Genomic DNA, 18,034 nt, shown 5'->3' with positions numbered 1-18,034 from the left:
AATTTGTTTGAGAGTTTTATGATAGATGGGGCGATGTAGATAGAGATTGGTTTGAGCAGCTAAACCTGAATTGTAATTAGTTGTTGTAGGTTTCTTTTGTGTTTGCCTATCTGGTTGTTGGTTTGTTTTTCTTTTTCTCGTGGATGTAGTTTGGTTGGTCTTCTTGATTTTTATGGGTGTTGTTTTGGTTGTAATTCAGCATGTTTTCATGCGTTTTTGGTATAATACTTACAGTTTACCAAAAAAAAAAGTTGTTTGAGAGTCTGTGCAAAATTTTGATTATAAGGATTGTCTGTAAGGGTCAAGCAGAGGTCCCATATCTTGTATTCTTATTTTATATGCTCAAAAGACTAATCGTTGGAAGAATGATCACTGCTAGCAGAAGCCGATTGATTTCGTATAACGATGGACGTATTCAAATTAGCCTTTTTACCTCGATCAGACTCTTTCATCACACTTGCTTCTTGAGTGCTTCCCTCTGCATCATAAAGTAGAGAAACCATGTTAGCAAGAGAGTGATGCCTGGTTTAATGAGGATATAGATACATATAGAGGAAGTCTAAAATGAATTTACAGGAAAAGAAAGGCAAACCAATCCCAAAAGTGGATAATGAAGTTGATAATGAACCTATAACCAATTTGGGATTACTAAATTGCATTCAACATCTTACTATGCTCAGGCAAATGGTCAAGTTGAGGCTACCAATAAGATCATAGTAAGAGGTATCTCAAAGTTAATAGATAATAATAATCTCATAAAATGGGGATGAATTGTTGTTATATGCCTTATGGGCCTACAGGACCTCTAAATGGTAAACAACAGGAGTTACTCCTTTTAACTTAGTTTATGGACACACTCTAATAATCCTTGCTAAAGTGAGCATAATGTCATCTATGATAGAGCAACAAATGGGATTATCATGAGTTGACTATTCACAGGCAATGAATGTAGAAATTATGGATGCTCTAGAAGATAAGGAAGAAGCTTTGACCAAAATGAGAATCCAAAAGGAAAAGGTTGTTAGGGCCTATGACAAAAGAGTAGTGCCTAAGAATTCCAGGAGAATGATAAGTTTGTAAATGCTTTCCGCTAGAAGCAGCTTACAAAGATCCCACTACAGAAATGGTCACCTATGGGGCAAGGTCCCTTTATCATTCATAAGAAAATGTCTAAAAATGCATACCTATTAAAAGATATATATGGCAACATAAATATAGAGCCTTGAATCGCAAATTTCTAAAGAAATATCATCCATCAATATGGAAACAACATGATCATGTGTTTCAACAAAAATATGCAGAATTGTTTTAAACATCTAAGCATTATTGAGATTACAGCATTAAAAATAATGTCATATATCTTAGACGTTCCAACATTATTTAACATCCAAACTAAGGTTTTTAATGGTTGATTAAGCATTACAGAGTTTTTCTTTTGGAGGATCAAGCTTTGTTGTACAACCATGTCTTTGAATATCTCTTGCCTCAAATTTGCAAGTTTGGTGCGCCCTTGGTGTAGCTTCTTTTTTTCAATATCAATGGAGCTTTGGAGTGAAGAGTTCTCATTGATGATATTGATCTCTTCTCTGTTAATCTCAACCAAGCGATTCTGTAGAGATTGCCTTTCCTCATAAAGAGACTTCACCTTCTGATCCAAAGAACTCGATGAATCTTAGATTTGAGTACTGAAGTTTATAAAGGACTTGGCTTGAGCTTCCAAAGAAGCTTCCTCTTCATGAACTTTTGAGCTGAGTATTTGAGAGATTGAACTCTTGATTCAGCATTAAATTGTTGGAGAAGAAGGATTTCCTTAACATAATCAAGGCAAGGTATCCAATACTCAAAGCCTTGAGAAATCAGGGGTTCCGAAATTTGTTTGAGAGTTTTATGATAGATGGGGCGATGTAGATAGAGATTGGTTTGAGCAGCTAGACCTGAATTGTAATTAGTTGTTGTAGGTTTCTTTTGTGTTTGCCTATCTGGTTGTTGGTTTATTTTTCTTTTTCTGGTGGCTGTAGTCTGGTTGGTCTTCTGATTTTTTGGGTGTTGTTTTGGTTGTAATCAGGCATGTTTTCATGCGTTTTTGGTATAATACTTACAGTTTACCAAAAAAATAAGTTGTTTGAGAGTCTGTGCAAAATTTTGATCATAAGGATTGTCTGTAAGGGTCAAGCAGAGGTCCCATATCTTGTATTCTTATTTTATATGCTCAAAAGACTAATCGTTGGAAGAATGATCACTGCTAGCAGAAGCAGATTGATTTCGTATAACGATGGACGTATACAAATTAGCCTTTTTCCCTCGATCAGACTCTTTCATCACACTTGCTTCTTGAGTGCTTCCCTGTGCATCATAAAGTAGAGAAACCATGTTAGCAAGAGAGTGATGCCTGGTTTAATGAGGATATAGATACATATAGAGGAAGTCTAAAATGAATTTACGGGAAAAGAAAGGCAAACCAATCCCAAAAGTGGATGATGAAGTTGATAATGAATCTATAATCAATTTGGGATTACTAAATTGCATTCAACATCTTACTATGCTCAGGCAAATGGTCAAGCTGAGGCTACAAATAAGATCATAGTAAGAGGGATCTCAAAGTTAATAGATAATAATAATCTCATAAAATGGGGATGAATTGTTGTTATATGCCTTATGGGCCTACAGGACCTCTAAAAGGAAAGCAACAAGAGTTACTCCTTTTAACTTAGTTTATGGACACACTCTAATAATCCTTGCTAAAGTGAGCATAATGTCATCTAGGATGGAGCAACGAATGGGATTATCATGAGTTGACTATTCACAAGCAATGAATGTTGAAATTGTGGATGCTCTTGAAGATAAGCAAGAAGCTTTGACCAAAATGAGAATCCAAAAAGAAAAGGTTATTAGGGCCTATAACAAAAGAGTAGTGCCTAAAGAATTCTAGGAGAATGATAATTTTGTAAAATGTTTTCCGCCAGAAGAAGCTTACAAAGTTCCTCAACAACGGAAATGGTCACCTAAGTGGCAAGGTCCCTTTATCATTCATAAGAAAGTGTCTAAAAATGCATACCTATTAAAAGATATATATGGCAACAAAAATATAGAACCTTGAATCGCAAATTTCTAAAGAAATGTCATCCATCTATATGGGAACAACATGATCATTTGTTTCACCAAAAACATGCAGAATTGTTTCAAACATCTAAGGATTATTGAGATTACAACATTAAAAATAATGTCATATATCTTAGACGTTCCAACATTATTTAACAGCTAAACTAAGGTTTTTAATGGTTGATTAAGCATTACAGAGTTTTTCTTTTGGAGGATCAATCTTTGTTGTACAACCATGTCTTTGAACATCTCTTGCCTCAAATTTGCAAGTTCGGTGCGCTCTTGGTGTAGCTTCTTCTTTTCAATATCAATGGAGCGTTGGAGTGAACACTTCTAATTAATGATATTGATCTCTTCTCTGTTGATCTCAACCATGCGATTCTGTAGAGATTGCCTTTCCTCAGAAGGAGATTTTACCTTTTGATCCAAAGAACTCAATGAATCTTGGATTTGTGTACTGTTGTTTTAAAAGGACTTGGCTTGAGCTTCCAAAGAAGCTTCCTCTTCTTGAACTTTGGAGCTGAGTATTTGAGAGATTGAACTCTTGATTCAGCATTACATTGCTGGAGAAGAAGGATTTCCTTAACATAATCAACGCAAGGTATCCAATACTCAAAGCCTTGAGAAATCAGGGATTCCGAAATTTATTTGAGAGTTTTATGATAGATGGGGCGATGTAGATAGAGATTGGTTTGAGCAGCAACACCTGAATCCTAATTAGTTGTTGTAGGTTGCTTCTGTGTTTGCCCATCTGGTGGTTGGTTTTTTTTTTTCTTTTTCTGGTGGCTGTATTCTGGTTGGTGTTCTTTTTTTTGATGGGTGTTGTTTTGGTTGTAATTCAGCATGTTTTCATGCGTTTTTGGTATAATACTTACTGTTTACCAAAAAAACGTTGTTTGAGAGTCTGCGCAGAATTCTGATCATAAGGATTGTCTGTAAGGGTCAAGCAGAGGTCCCATATCTTGTCTTCTTGTCTTATATGCTCAGAAAACTCATTGTTGGAAGAATAATCACTGCTACCAGAAGCAGATTGATTTCGTACAACGATGGACGTATTTAAATTAGCCTTTTTCCCTCGATTAGACTCTTTCATCACACTTGCTTCTTGAGTGCTTCCCTCTGCATCATAAAGTAGAGAAACCAAGTAAGCAAGAGAGTGAAGCTTGGTTTTATGAGGATATGGATTCATATAAAGGAAGTCTAAAATGAATTCACGAGGAAAGAAAGGCAAACGAGTCCCATAAGTGGATATTGATGTTGATGATGAATCTTTTATCAATTTGGGATTACTAAATTGCATTCAACACCTTACTATGCTCAGGCAATTGTTCTAGCAACAAGAGAGCTTGTAAATTCAACATCTAAGGGAGTTGGCTCCAAGGGATATTCGTTAAATTGATGAAGCAATTCTTCATCAGCAAACTCCACGTTAAGATGTTCTGTTTCTTCTAACTGGGGGGGCATCATGTCCTTCCAACGAAGGGGCAGCCACTAACTCTAATTGTGGGCAAGCATTGCTTGTTAAGGGAGTGGAATGATTGATGATGGATTCATCAGCATAATCACCTCCTGGATTCAATCCTGGGTCAACCATTGTAAGAATATCTACTGAAGGTTGATTGGCAGAGTTAAGAGGTGATGGCTTATCAAAAGAAGGATAACTAGAGTTAATAGACTCTTTCAAACTAGAAAAACCTGGAAATAAAACAGGTTAGTATTCCAAAGAATGAAACTTCTTAATAAGAGAATGAAAGAGGACATCCATACCTGCTTTGACTCTAGAAAGTTTGATTTTGGGAAAGATTTGAGATATGGTCTTAATATCATCCTCATAAGAAGAGATCACATATTCTTGTACATCAGAAGATGCTTCTAACTTAGGACGTTTCCTATAGGAATGCCTCAAAAATTAAGGAGCAGAAAGGCAACTATTTTTTTTTTTTTTTTTTTGCTAAGCAAGTGTAGAGATATATTACTTTTGAAACCTCAAACCATACAATCAAGTATCTGGCAAGTAACCAGAAGGATCAGCCTATACAAACATTACATCAAAGTGCAGCAAACCAAGTGTAATCTTTCCTAGCAATTTTCACAGGTAACACAACTTGTATTCTACTTTTTACAAAAAACTTGATTTCATCTGTGATCCTTTGTATGTGAGGAACCTGTTGTTTCCAATAAGCCTCATTTCGACTTCTCCAGATTATGTACACAGTAGCAGATACAGCAGCAGCCCATACAGCCTTCTTAAACTTTGAAGCTTTACTTCTATTAATCCACCTATACAACTGCAGCATGTCAGAGGTGGTAGCCCTTATCTGTAACCAGCTTTTAATGTAGTTCAAGCAAGTGTTCCCAAGGTGACATTCAAAAAATAAATGTGAATGTGTTTCATCAGCACCACCACAAATTAGGCAAGTAGCATCATTACTTACACCAATTTTGGCAAGTCTGCTGGTAGTGTGTAACTTCTTCTGAATAGCAAGCCAGTTTAGAAAGGCAACTATGATCTCTCTTTTTGGTAGCTTTCTGAACAGATTCAGATTGTTCCACTAATTCCTGTGATTGAGTGTCCTCGAAGGCAGAGAGACAATTATAATCTCTTTTCCTTGTAGCCCTCTTAAAAGCGTCAATTTTCTCCATTGGTCCCATGGTTTGAATGTCCTTCACAGTCTGGACATTCCCATAGGAAATCCCTTCATCATAGGCAACATCGTCCTCATCTTCTGAAGAAACATGAAAGGGAACCCTTTGGTCCATGATGGTCCAATATATCTTGCCATATCTAGAGTCCACCTTTATTCCATCAGGGACTTTTAGCTTCTTCCTGCCAGCTTTATCCAAAAAGCAACAAAAGGCATAAGGAAGATTTAGTAATATTCATTCCTCTTGAATGTTACAAATAACTAAGGAAAGAAATTACTTACAGCCTAAGAGTTGACCCTCGCTCAAATTGCGCCAAAGTGTTAGAACATTTTGAATCATGTGGGAACAAATGATCCCAACATGTTTGGAAGCCTCAAACAGCTTTAGTAATCCATTTCCAAGGAGTGATGGACATGAGAGTAAGGGTGAGAGTTTTACTTCGAAGGGTTTTGCTTTCCTCAAAACGACCCATTGACATCCAAGGATCATTACGGGTCTGGAAATAAGGCATACCTAACATTTAGACCACTCCAAATTGTCTAGCTACCAGTTGTGGATTATAGGCTTCAAAGCCAAATTACTCAGGTTCAGCAGCTATCAAATCCCTAGACCTTAGGACACTACTCCAAAAGTTCCCACTCCCTAAGGAGCTAGAGTGAATGTCAAGGGATTGTAGCCAAGCAGGCATTGCATAAAGGTGCCAGGGGTCCTTTTCAACAGAGTCTGCTTATGGGAAGATGTTCCAGATGCCAAAATTGGATGTAAAAACCAAGAAATACGAAGAGTAAATTTGGATGCCAAACCTCTTCTAGAGATATGAGTTGAAGCTTACTTCACCATAACAGCTACAATCTTCAAGTTTAGAGAGGAACGAAAGAGGATTAATAGAAAGAGGCGTCTATAAAGTTGTCCCAATAGAACAGGAGCTAAAGCTACTTCCTCAGAAGTACAGGAGATATTAACAACTAGAGATAGCCATAATGTTACAACTCCTCCGGCCATGAACATCATTAATTTGGAAAACGAAAAAGTGAGGAACAGTACCTCCTCTTAGAAAGTTACTGCTTCACTAGGAGCCTTATTGATGAAGAGATCAACAAATCATTAAAAGCCACACTTGTTAGCATTAGCAGAAGGACTAGCGATTTGGTGAAAAGTTAATAGACACTGATTGTATATCTGGTTATACTCCTTAACATGGTGGAAGATAGGGAGGTCAATCCCATATTTACCCATTGGAGAAGTCCCGGTCATGAAGGCAATATCAACCAATGTTACAGTCAAAGGTCCCTATTGGAACAAGAAGCAGTTTATGGTAGGGTCCCAACAAGCCAACAACGCAATAGACATAGCTCCACTAAAGAGAATAGTTTCATAAGAAGCTAGTCTCAAGAAATGCAGTATCTTGTTCTTGGTCCATTTGTCATGAAAAGGTTGCATGCGCGGAAACCATGCTCTTGCGTCCACTCCTGAAATCCAACCTTTAAAAAGGTTTGCTGGATAAAGGCCAATGCCACTGATGGGCAGGCCTTGAAGTAAATGGAAGCGTTATGGGTTTATTATCTTGTAAAATGATATGATCCAAGAACGGATATCACTGTTCTAAAAGGATTTGGCGTTTTTGGCCGGGACCAATGGCGGCAACTCTATCCACTAAAGGCATATTAGGATCAGTGCACTTATTCACATACCAGAACACTTGGGATTTGTATTTGCCAATGTTCACTCTAATGGTGTTGCATAGTTGACGAGTTGTCTCATATTGCATGGCTTCACTCTTTTTAACAAGCGCCTCACGAATTTCATTTTCACGGTGAGTTCTTTCGTTAGACATGGTAAATTAAAGTTTGGTAATGGTTGTGAATTCGTAAAGAAGTGAATTAAATTGGCCTGAAAGATTTTAAATTTTCCTAAAATCCTTGAAAAGGGTATTGATGAAGAAGACAATCAAAATTAAACATGTGTGTAATGTGTTACATTTATTTTGGGTCATCTTTTATTGGGCCATGTTAATATCAAGTTTTAACAAATTATAACACTAGTAGAAAAAACATCAAGTGCTCCGGTTAAAAACCATACAAGTGCTCCGTATTTGACCCGTAGCAGACCCCATACGAGCACTTGAGTATTTATCAGTATTTATCAAGTGCTCCGGTTGAAATCGGAGCACTTAGATTTACAAGTGCTCCGGTTGTCTCAAAAACCGGAGCACTTGAGAATTTTATATGTTCAAAACAAGTGCTCCGGTTGTCTAAAAAATCGGAGCACTTGAGAGTTTTATATGTTCAAAATTCTTCAAGTGCTCCGGTTGATAAGAGAAAACCAGAGCACTTGTGAATCAAGTGCTCCAGTTTTTTCCTAACGACCTAAGCACTTGACATATTTTTTTAAATAAAAAAAATATTGTTGTTGTTGTACAGCAGCAAGCAGACAACAACAACACTAGTTGGAATAATACCATGCCCACAATAAGCTTATTGAAGCTTATTGTACACCCATGCATAAGGACCCTTTATATTTTTGAGTGGCTATTTGTACATGACCATGTTAGAGTTACTATTTTATGCAGTCAAATGACTAATATAAGAAGCATGACTCATAGCAGTAACACTAACTTCATCAACAAAAAATAATTGCAACACTCTACAATTACATCATAACAAAGACTTGCAGACCCAATCCATATGAGAATCTATAATAAGCATTATACGGTCACAATAGAAGTATCATATAAAGGATTCCATGGTAAAACTCTACAATTACATGGTCAAATAATTAAGCACGGAATAGAGCAGTGGATACAACTAAAGATTAAGACTGCGAAACAACGATGGTAATCAATAACTTACTTTTTCGGTATACCATTAGAAGCATTTGAATCACTAGGAATTGGAAACTTCTACTGAGAAGGAAGCACTATCAATTATCCCTACTTCTTTTCACCCTTTTGTGAGTTAGAGATGACAAAGAACTATGATTATTAGTCGCCATCGGAGGCCCCTGCAAGAATTAAGAGATAAGATACGATTTTTAGTCTTTGATCCTGAATCGATGAGAAAGAAGAATACAATCTTATTTCACAAAGTAAAGAAGAAAGCATCTTTACTGACCTTTGACATAAAAATGACACTTGTAGATTCATAGCACTTTTTCTGGCTGTCAATAAATCCTGTCTCCACCCAGATATTTCTTCCTGAAAGTAAATGCAATCCCTCATTACTGAATCTGAAAAGATTGGAGAGAGACAAAAAAATATCCTACTTGATCAGACGGTAAATTCTTACTTATGAACTCATCTGCGTCTTCTTCCCACTCCAAATAGTTACAAGATATAAGTGGTGAAGACTAAGAAAAGACAAGAATATTAAGTAAATATCATTATGATGGAGGCAATATGAATTTAAATCTACATGATAGCGGTAGTAAAATTCTGTAAATTGATTCTCGAACAATCCCATAATTCAAAGTTTAGAACACCTATATAATTATAAGAACCTATGTCACTGATTCAATTAGTTATAATAGAAAGAAGCAACTGCTTGATTACTTTACCTCTAAGACAACATATTTTACATAACATAAAGTATCAATAGATAAATTCAAGCAAAAAACTAACCTTTGCATTCATCATGTGTAATAGCCCGTTTTCCCGAGCTGCTAGGTAAATACACTTAAGATCCACTAATCACAATTAATGCTTAATAAGCCTCGGATTAAACATTTACTCGCAGCGGAAACATAACCTTACAAATCGATCCTGGACCTGTGGGTTATTGGCCCACAAAACAAAATCCTTTATATAAGACTTCAATTACACTGATATCTCGACTAATATTCCCAAATATTGTATACAAAGGAACAATAAATAACTGTTCTCTTATCAACTAACTAGAATACAAACTCAATCCATAAGCTACGACGACATCTTTATCTTGCTTCACTTCAGAATCCTGAGCTCACAACACCAAACCTGAACAATATTTGACTCTGCCACCCACCAAGTGACAGGCCACAGAAATGACAACACTATCAGCAAAGCTCAGTACACACTGTGTAATAGAAAATACAAGTTTAGGTGTATTTTGAAAACTAACACATAGTTATAATAACAGATAATCACATTAACTCAGTTATTATAGTTTCACGAAATCAAATCGTTTGGCATGAACGCGAGTGGAGAAGGGTACCACGCAGTACCAGCTGTCTCCAAACTATTAAGGGTCGTCACCCCGCCTTTTATTGTTCTGCTTGCAAGACTTAACCGGACATGTCTATAACGCCAGGAATTCGCCCTTCCTGGAAGGCAACAGTTAGGGACTCGACCCGCCCTAACTCGGGGTGCATGTTCATGCCTCACTTTCATATTTATAAAATAAGATATTTCATGATTCATACTTGAATCCTCAATACTCATAACATAACACCATATTCGACCTTATCTGGTCTTAACTCATATCCGAATCTTTCCTCATTATCATACCAAATCATATTTTAAGAAACATAGTATTTTCGAATAATTCCAATAATACAATCTCCTTCATAATTTCGAATGATACTCCATTCCTAGTCATCCTCCAATAATCACCTCATAACAAGAACAATAATCAACAACCAATCTTTACTAATATTCTAATTATCTTCTTCTAACACAACCATTATGCTAATCAAACTGAATCCCGCAAATAGAAATTAATGAAGTCATTCCCATAACTCATAACTCGACTTCATACATATCAACTCCAACTACAATAATTATAACAGTCTCCCAATTCTAAGATTATGACTTCCCTCGCATCATCAACAACGACTATCCAATAAGAACAATACAACAACAACAACATAACAACAATAATACCACCTCCACCACCAACAATAACACCAAACCAATAACACAACATTAAGCACAATAGCAGAACAACACAACCACAATACATCAGCACAACCAACAAACAGAAACCACCACCTACTATGTTCATAACAAACCTAAGTAAATCATATTCCCAAATTTATCACTCCAACTTCTTGAATCATAATAACAAGATGAACCATATTGTTCTACTGAATACTTTGGATATATATACATAACTATAAACCACATGATACTAGCTCTGGACACATCATCGTAACCTTTTTAATCATATCCAAACTAATTCATCTTCCAAACTAGTAAACTATTTTAACTATAACCCACCACAACATCACCACAACAACAGAACAACAATATAATAAATCTACCACAACCATCACAACTACTCCACAATAGCCACCACAACTACAACAACAGCCATAACAACGGCGCAACAACGGCGCAACAACAATAATAGGCAACAACTTCACAGCAACTCCACCACAACCAAATGACAGAACAACAATAACCCAACAAACACTACACAAACAGAACAACAACAACAATACAACTCCACAACAACTTCACCACAACCACCACCACAACAACTCCATAACAAAAATAACATAACAACTCCACCTCAATCATCACAATTACTCCACAAGTCCATGTACTAAACCATTCCATTAAGAAGCATAATCGTATTATTAGTGTATAAGTGTTGTTTAGGTCAAATAAAACATCTCTAATGAACCTTAGCATGCTATATCCATGTTACAAACTCAATATACACATAATAAAATACACATCATAAGTAAATTCATTTCATAAACATGCTTTACACCAGAAAGAAACAATCACCTAACTATAGGTATGGAAATCTAGGTTAAAACCAAACTAAGTGTGTACCTTCTAAGGATGCTTAAACAATAACTTCTTAATCCAATTGTTAACTACTCCTACAGCTTCCCCTGAATATATAAAATGCTAAAGATTAGTTTCAACAAGCTTATATATATGAAAAACTAAGCTTAAATACAAGAGGTGTAATCTTTTGAACTTATAGCAACTTATGTGATCTTTCGGCAAGGTTTTCTATATGAGTTTAAGGTCTAAATATTGGAACCAAAGCTTGAACTACTTTGTATAGATGTTCAGAAGAGTTATATGTAAAGAAAAATGGGTGTCCAAGAGGAAGAAATAAGATAAAAGAGACGAAAATCCAGAACAGCCTTTTATAGTCTGTTCTAGCGGTACCCCCAGGGGAAGGAAACCTATTCTGAGTAAGGTCGGTTTCTTGGAGTTTTTGGGTGATTCTTGCTTGAGGTGGTAGCCTTAGGTGTTGCCTTTCATGCATAGAAAGGGTTTTGAGAAATCGACACTTAAGTAGCTGCTAAGCATCTTTCTTTGAGCATAGGTCTAAGCTGTAATTTCAGCTGACCAGTTTTTACTATGTAAGCAATTTACCCTATTGATCCACGTAATTCTTGGGCATAAATGACCATTTTAACCTTAAGACATCCCAAGCATGTCATATATCAAGTTTGGTTAGATTCTGAGCTCGGATTCAACCCCGAAAGGCTCTTTAACTGGAAGTTCATCGTTACCCGATAAAACAATCTCCAAACGATTTTCATAATCTTAATGTTTAAGGCTCTCAAGGACTTTCTAAATTATCTATTGGTTTCCAAAGCCTTCTTGGCCAATAATAATGATGGTTCTTATCCTCTTTGACCTTTCTTAACCATTAAGAAAGATAGTGCTAATCCACAAGCTTTCTTAACCATTAAGAATGATGATGCTTATCCACAAGCTTTCTTAACCATTAAGAATGATAGTACTTATCCACAACCTTTCTTAACCATTAAGAATGATAATGCTTATCCACAAGCTTTCTTAACCATTAAGAATGATGATGCTTATCCACAATCTTTCTTAACCATTAAGAATGATGATGCTTATCCACAAGCTTTCTTAACCATTAAGAATGATGAAGCTTATCCACAAGCTTTCTTAACCATTAAGAATGATGGTCTTATCCACTTTTACCTTTTAAATAAAGGTTCTTAAAAAACAGGGCTATTACATCATGAGTTTTGGAAAAATTGCAAAGTCCAAAAATAGGGTGAAACCAGTCTCCATCCCTACTTCCAAATGGCACTATTAGAATACTTTGTACTATAATGCAGTACTAGACTTCAAAAGTTAACGGATATGCAAAAGTGCCCCAAAGCCACTAAATATTATCCAATTTATTCTTCGCAAAAGTAGGTCATTGTCATACAATGGAGAAAAAAATTCAAGCTCTGGAGGTTATATTGAATGGCAGATGCTCATGGTACTTCTACTCATATTACTGTTCATTCATGTAAATTAAATGGTTGCTATGTTAGGGATTTTCCAATGCACTAAACCTTTATGAAGCATTTAAGTCACTATGTAGAAAATATTAATGGCGTGCAGATATAAGATATACCTAGCAGTGACATTTTTGTTTTTGCTTCCCCGGTCGAAGAACCATCCTTCTCTGAATCTACCATCTTTGCTGTAGCACTGGCTGATTTTTTGGTATGCATCATAATAAATTTGAAGTTAAATGTTTGTCAAGGCAAAATTCCAACTAAAACCAAGACATTAACTGTTTCATTTGACTTTTGCAAGGATATTTTTTAGATACAACTGACTGGTTTCTTACAAAGTGACAGATAATATCAAATAAAACAAAAAAAAAAAAAAGTTAAGTGCACTATCCTCAAGTTCCAAGTCATTCAAGTAGAGAGAGTGATGTCTAAGTTTAGGCTTTCTTCTAGTCGAATTCTAGATTATTCTCCTGTTTTTGTCCTCAAGTTCTGCAACTATCTTCCTGTCAAGGCTAGAGCTAGAAAACATAGCATCAAGAACATGAAAACACAATAAACATAGTCATATCAATATGTCATCTATTGTGGCTGGTAACCACCATAACAGCCGAAGTGTGTCATCTTATTCTATTATGGGCAATCTATCAACAAAAATGCCTCAAATATGTCGGACGATATCATTGAATTGATCATCATACAAGTCAAAAGGAAATCAAATTGTTGGAATGGCACGCAGGACAATTTATCATGTAGATGAAGTAGAAAACCTGACAGCACAAGAAATACATAAAACCTAATGACTGTATAACTTCGTTGTGGTTTCGATACGATATAATAGCACTAATAGAGAAATCGTCAAAGCTTTTCTGCAATAATACAAAATGACGATCACATTGTAATTTCTTCAAAGTAGACAAAAATAGAAATTTTTGACAGGCACCAGAATACAGAATAATACATCCATGTAATTTACATTACTAACAATAATTCACTCAAATTCAAATTTCACTGAACGTACTTTGCTTAGAATTCGTATCCGAACTGATCAAACACTAAAGATAACAAGAAATATAATCAAATAATCAAACTAACCGAAAGAAAATTTGATTTATTAGCCTTATTCAAACACTGCATTCAATCACAAAAGTGCAAAAATAGAACCAAAATTCAAATGTGAGCTCAAAATTCGCAAAGAATAGCTTACAATTCACAGCAATTAAGATTATATTGAGAGGAGAGAGAGAGAGAGAGAGAAGAACGAGTACGAGAGTAGCAGAGAAATTGATAGAAGAGCAGAGCTAGGGTTTGACAGGTGAGGAGAAACGTCATAGATACGTAGTTACCTCTAGCATCTTCTGCAGAAAACGCATGTACAGGTCAGATGATTGCGCAGGTACGATTTCGACAACAAAGAGAAGATCAAAACCTAAACCTTAGATCTAAAAGTAAGTCAAATTTGATTCAAACACAATCGCAAGAATCTCGCAAAAACTCTAGAAATCGAGAAAAATAAATTAAAAAGAAATGTACCTGCCACCATGAGAGAAGGAGAAGAGGATGATGGTTGTGTTTGTCACTCCATCATCAAGGAGTCGTGGCAGTCTCCCGTCGTGACGTCGTTTGCTCTCACATTAGGGTTTTGAGTTGGGTCTTGGGAAGAGCACGATGTGTGAATGAGAGATACGAGAGTGACGAGGGAATTGGGATGGGTTTTGGTTTGCTGGTTGTTTCCGTCACAACCCTAGGAACCGGAGAGGGGACCCCCATGAATGGAAGAGAGAAGATGAAAGGAGAGAGACTGAGAGAGATAGAGAGAAGGGTTCAAGTTCAACGAAGGAATTGGATATGGAAAGAGAGTAAATGCGGGTGCAAGACTTAGAGGGAGGGAGTTTTGGGGCCCAGAAGAATACTCAAGTGCTCCGTTTTTCGGCCTAATTGGAGCACTTGAGATCCTTTTTTATTTTCCAAAAAGAAACGAAGACCATGTGCTCCGTTTTCAAGCTCAACCCAAGCACTTGATAAGTAGCACAAGCATTTTTTTTCCACTAGTGTAAAGGTCTTAAAGTCATCATATTAAAGGACACCATTTTAACGGGTAATGACTCGGAAGCCCATCCCAAGGGGTGCGTTATGCAAAATCCCATTCACAAAAGGGCGTAACTTTCTGTTTTTCAGAAGACTAGTAAAATCCCTTATAAAAAGGGGTAAGTGTAATAATCTTAAACATAACACTCATCTCCTGAAAGGCTAAAAACACTCCCTCAAGAAAAACTTCTCATCTCCCTAAACCTTCTCAAAAATACTCATCTCCAAATGGATGATCCCCAGTCTTCTGCTGAGTCCTGTGACAGGGGCCTTTGAGATCAAACCCCAAGAGGTTGATCAACCTTTCCTCCCTCCTCCGAAAATCCCAGAGGAAATAGAGAAAAAAGTAGAAGAAAACGAGGAGGAAGAGAGAAATGAAGACACTCCTCCCCCGTCAGACGAATCTGACGAAAATGATGATGAGGATGACAACGAGGAAGATGAAGATAAACCTCCTTCTCAAGGGAGGAGGACAAGAGGACTTCTTCCCAAAATAAGCCTCTAGCGATCAAGAAAGATCCTATTCTGGCAACAACTCCAACGACACTGTTGGAGGCGCCAATGGTTGCGATTATGAGGAAGACTCAGACGCCTATAGGCCAAGGTCTTCTAGGGATTAGAACTAGGCCTAGGTTTTAGAATTATAAAATTCTAAATAGGTTGTAAAATTTTAAATTTTCAACCCTAGGTTGTAAATCCTTTTTTGTTAATGAAATGAAAATTTTCCTTTTAACAAATTGTTCATAATTTATGTTGCATTATTTATATTTATGTCCAATCAAATTAAGGCAGTTTAATGGGTTATTCAAAAATGAACCATCAAATCAAATAATGCACACTAAATGGTTAAGTATAAATGAAGTGCCTCTTGGGATGCTAAAACCTCTAACCATTATTAAAAAAAAAATGGACATAAGTTACTTCTAAAAGTAATGATGGTCGTCCAACTTGAACACGTCATTATATGGTGAAACTCTAAATAAATGATATGACATATCAAGACTTAGTGGGCAAGCCCATATTTACCCATGTTTGCCCACTAAGGGATGAAATTTGGGATAGTTAAGATTAAGTAAAAAGATGTGTAATTGTTATCTAAAAACAACTAATGTTCCATTTACCCCTAAAAATAAGGTAACGGTTAAATAGTTGTATTACAAATACACTATTTATCTTGGAAATGCTTCATTCTTAAAAATCTTTGTTTTCTATTCACAAAATCTCGGAAAACTCTTAAGAGATGGCTAATCAGCAAATCGTCCCTCCACCACTCTTCCTTGGAGAATGTTGGAGGCACAGATTTGATATGGACATCTTACAAGAGGATTAGGAGGAATTCAAGGAGGAAGAGATGAGTAAATGGCAATCCAAGATCGTCAAACTCTTTGGAAAGGACTTAAAGGTCCAACCAGGAGATATTGATAAAAGTGGATCTAGTGCTGTAATCATGGGAAGTGACGTGGAATTTCTGGCGCTAAACCTCTAGTAACAAATGAAAAAAGGAGATTTATCAAAACTCCTAACAGTTTGCAAAGCATAGGGAGAATGCATTGCAAGGCAATATTTTCCTCTTGAAATAGCTTTAAGATACCACATATCTATAATCTGTGAAAGTAGTTTGGGCATCTTCACTAGAATATATAAGGCAGTCCAAGTGGAGGAGAACACAAGTTTCATAAAACTTATACAGTACAAGTGTACCTGCCTCTTATGGCAATAACATTTATTAGAAAGAGGTATCCATATACCTTTAGATGAGGATTACTCGGATGATGATGATCCTAATGTTGATGAACATGAGGAGCCACAAATCATCATTTGTTTTACCCATCTCCGAACTTTATAGATCAAGTAATAGGGTAAAATATTCTAGTAATCATCTTTGTAATATGTAATTTATAACTCTCTAGGAAGCAATGTATTTAATAAAATGTCTTCTTTTAAGATATCTTATTATTGTAGAATGTTGTTTCAATCAAATGGAATAATTCTATGTTTATTGTCTATTCTTACTTCCATACCGTATCGAATTACGTGCTTAACTGTTGCTCACAAAATGAATGAGAAATCTAAGGAAGCAATGTTTAGGCCCAAAGGTCTAAAAATGATATAGTATTTTAAGGCTTATCAACAAATTGGTAGCCTTAAAATGAATTAAAAGGCCTATAAACTTCTCGAAAAAAGGGTCAAAGTACTCAATCACTGATCTGAGAAGTTATTATGAAAGTAACCATTGAAAAAATGGACCGGTTATTTAAAGGGACTTGGCCATAACAATTTATCATCTCATTTTCATTTCACAAAATCAAAATGAATAACGAAGCATATGCAAAAATAGCAACTGAGTTTGGTGATTATTGTTTTAATCATCGTTTCGCCTTCAATGACATAAATGAATATAAAGAATCCTTCATCACAATTGAAAGAGCAAAATGGGAAGAAAAAATGATGAGGGTATTTGGCGATGAACCTATGATGGAGCCAGAAGACTTGGTGCTGGCAGGATCAAGCGATACCAAGGTCGGTTCTAATATCGATCTTTTATCCACCCATGCATGGCCTAAATTAGCAGAAAAATCACAAGATCAACTACTAACGGTCTGCAGAAAATGGGGAAAGGAGGTTGCCACCACCTTAAATTTCCCAAGGCCTCAAACAATGAATTGGCATACGCAAAATGCTTGATTCTTTCTTGTACCCCAGTCCTCCCTCAAAGTGGTGAGGATGGAAGAAGGTCGTGATGAGGTTGAATGAAGGACGGTGCACTTTAAGTGCTTATGTCAGTTAGGGGGGATGTTGGCCCAAGAGAATTTCTTCTCATGGATGTATGATGCATTAGTCGGTAGAAGATACGCTTGGGACAATAGTTATCATAGGCTTATCTTCAAAGCAAGATTCAACTATTCCCCTGGAGATGGCCACTATTTTGGAGTCACTAGAATTAGTGTAGGGCGAGAGTTAGAAGTTGAAGAATATAAGGCTATGGTAGAAACAGTAT

The sequence above is a fragment of the Beta vulgaris genome, chromosome 5, assembly GCF_026745355.1.
Source record: "Beta vulgaris subsp. vulgaris cultivar EL10 chromosome 5, EL10.2, whole genome shotgun sequence".
Taxonomy (NCBI): Eukaryota; Viridiplantae; Streptophyta; class Magnoliopsida; order Caryophyllales; family Amaranthaceae; genus Beta; species Beta vulgaris.
Note: the sequence above shows the minus strand (reverse complement) of the source record.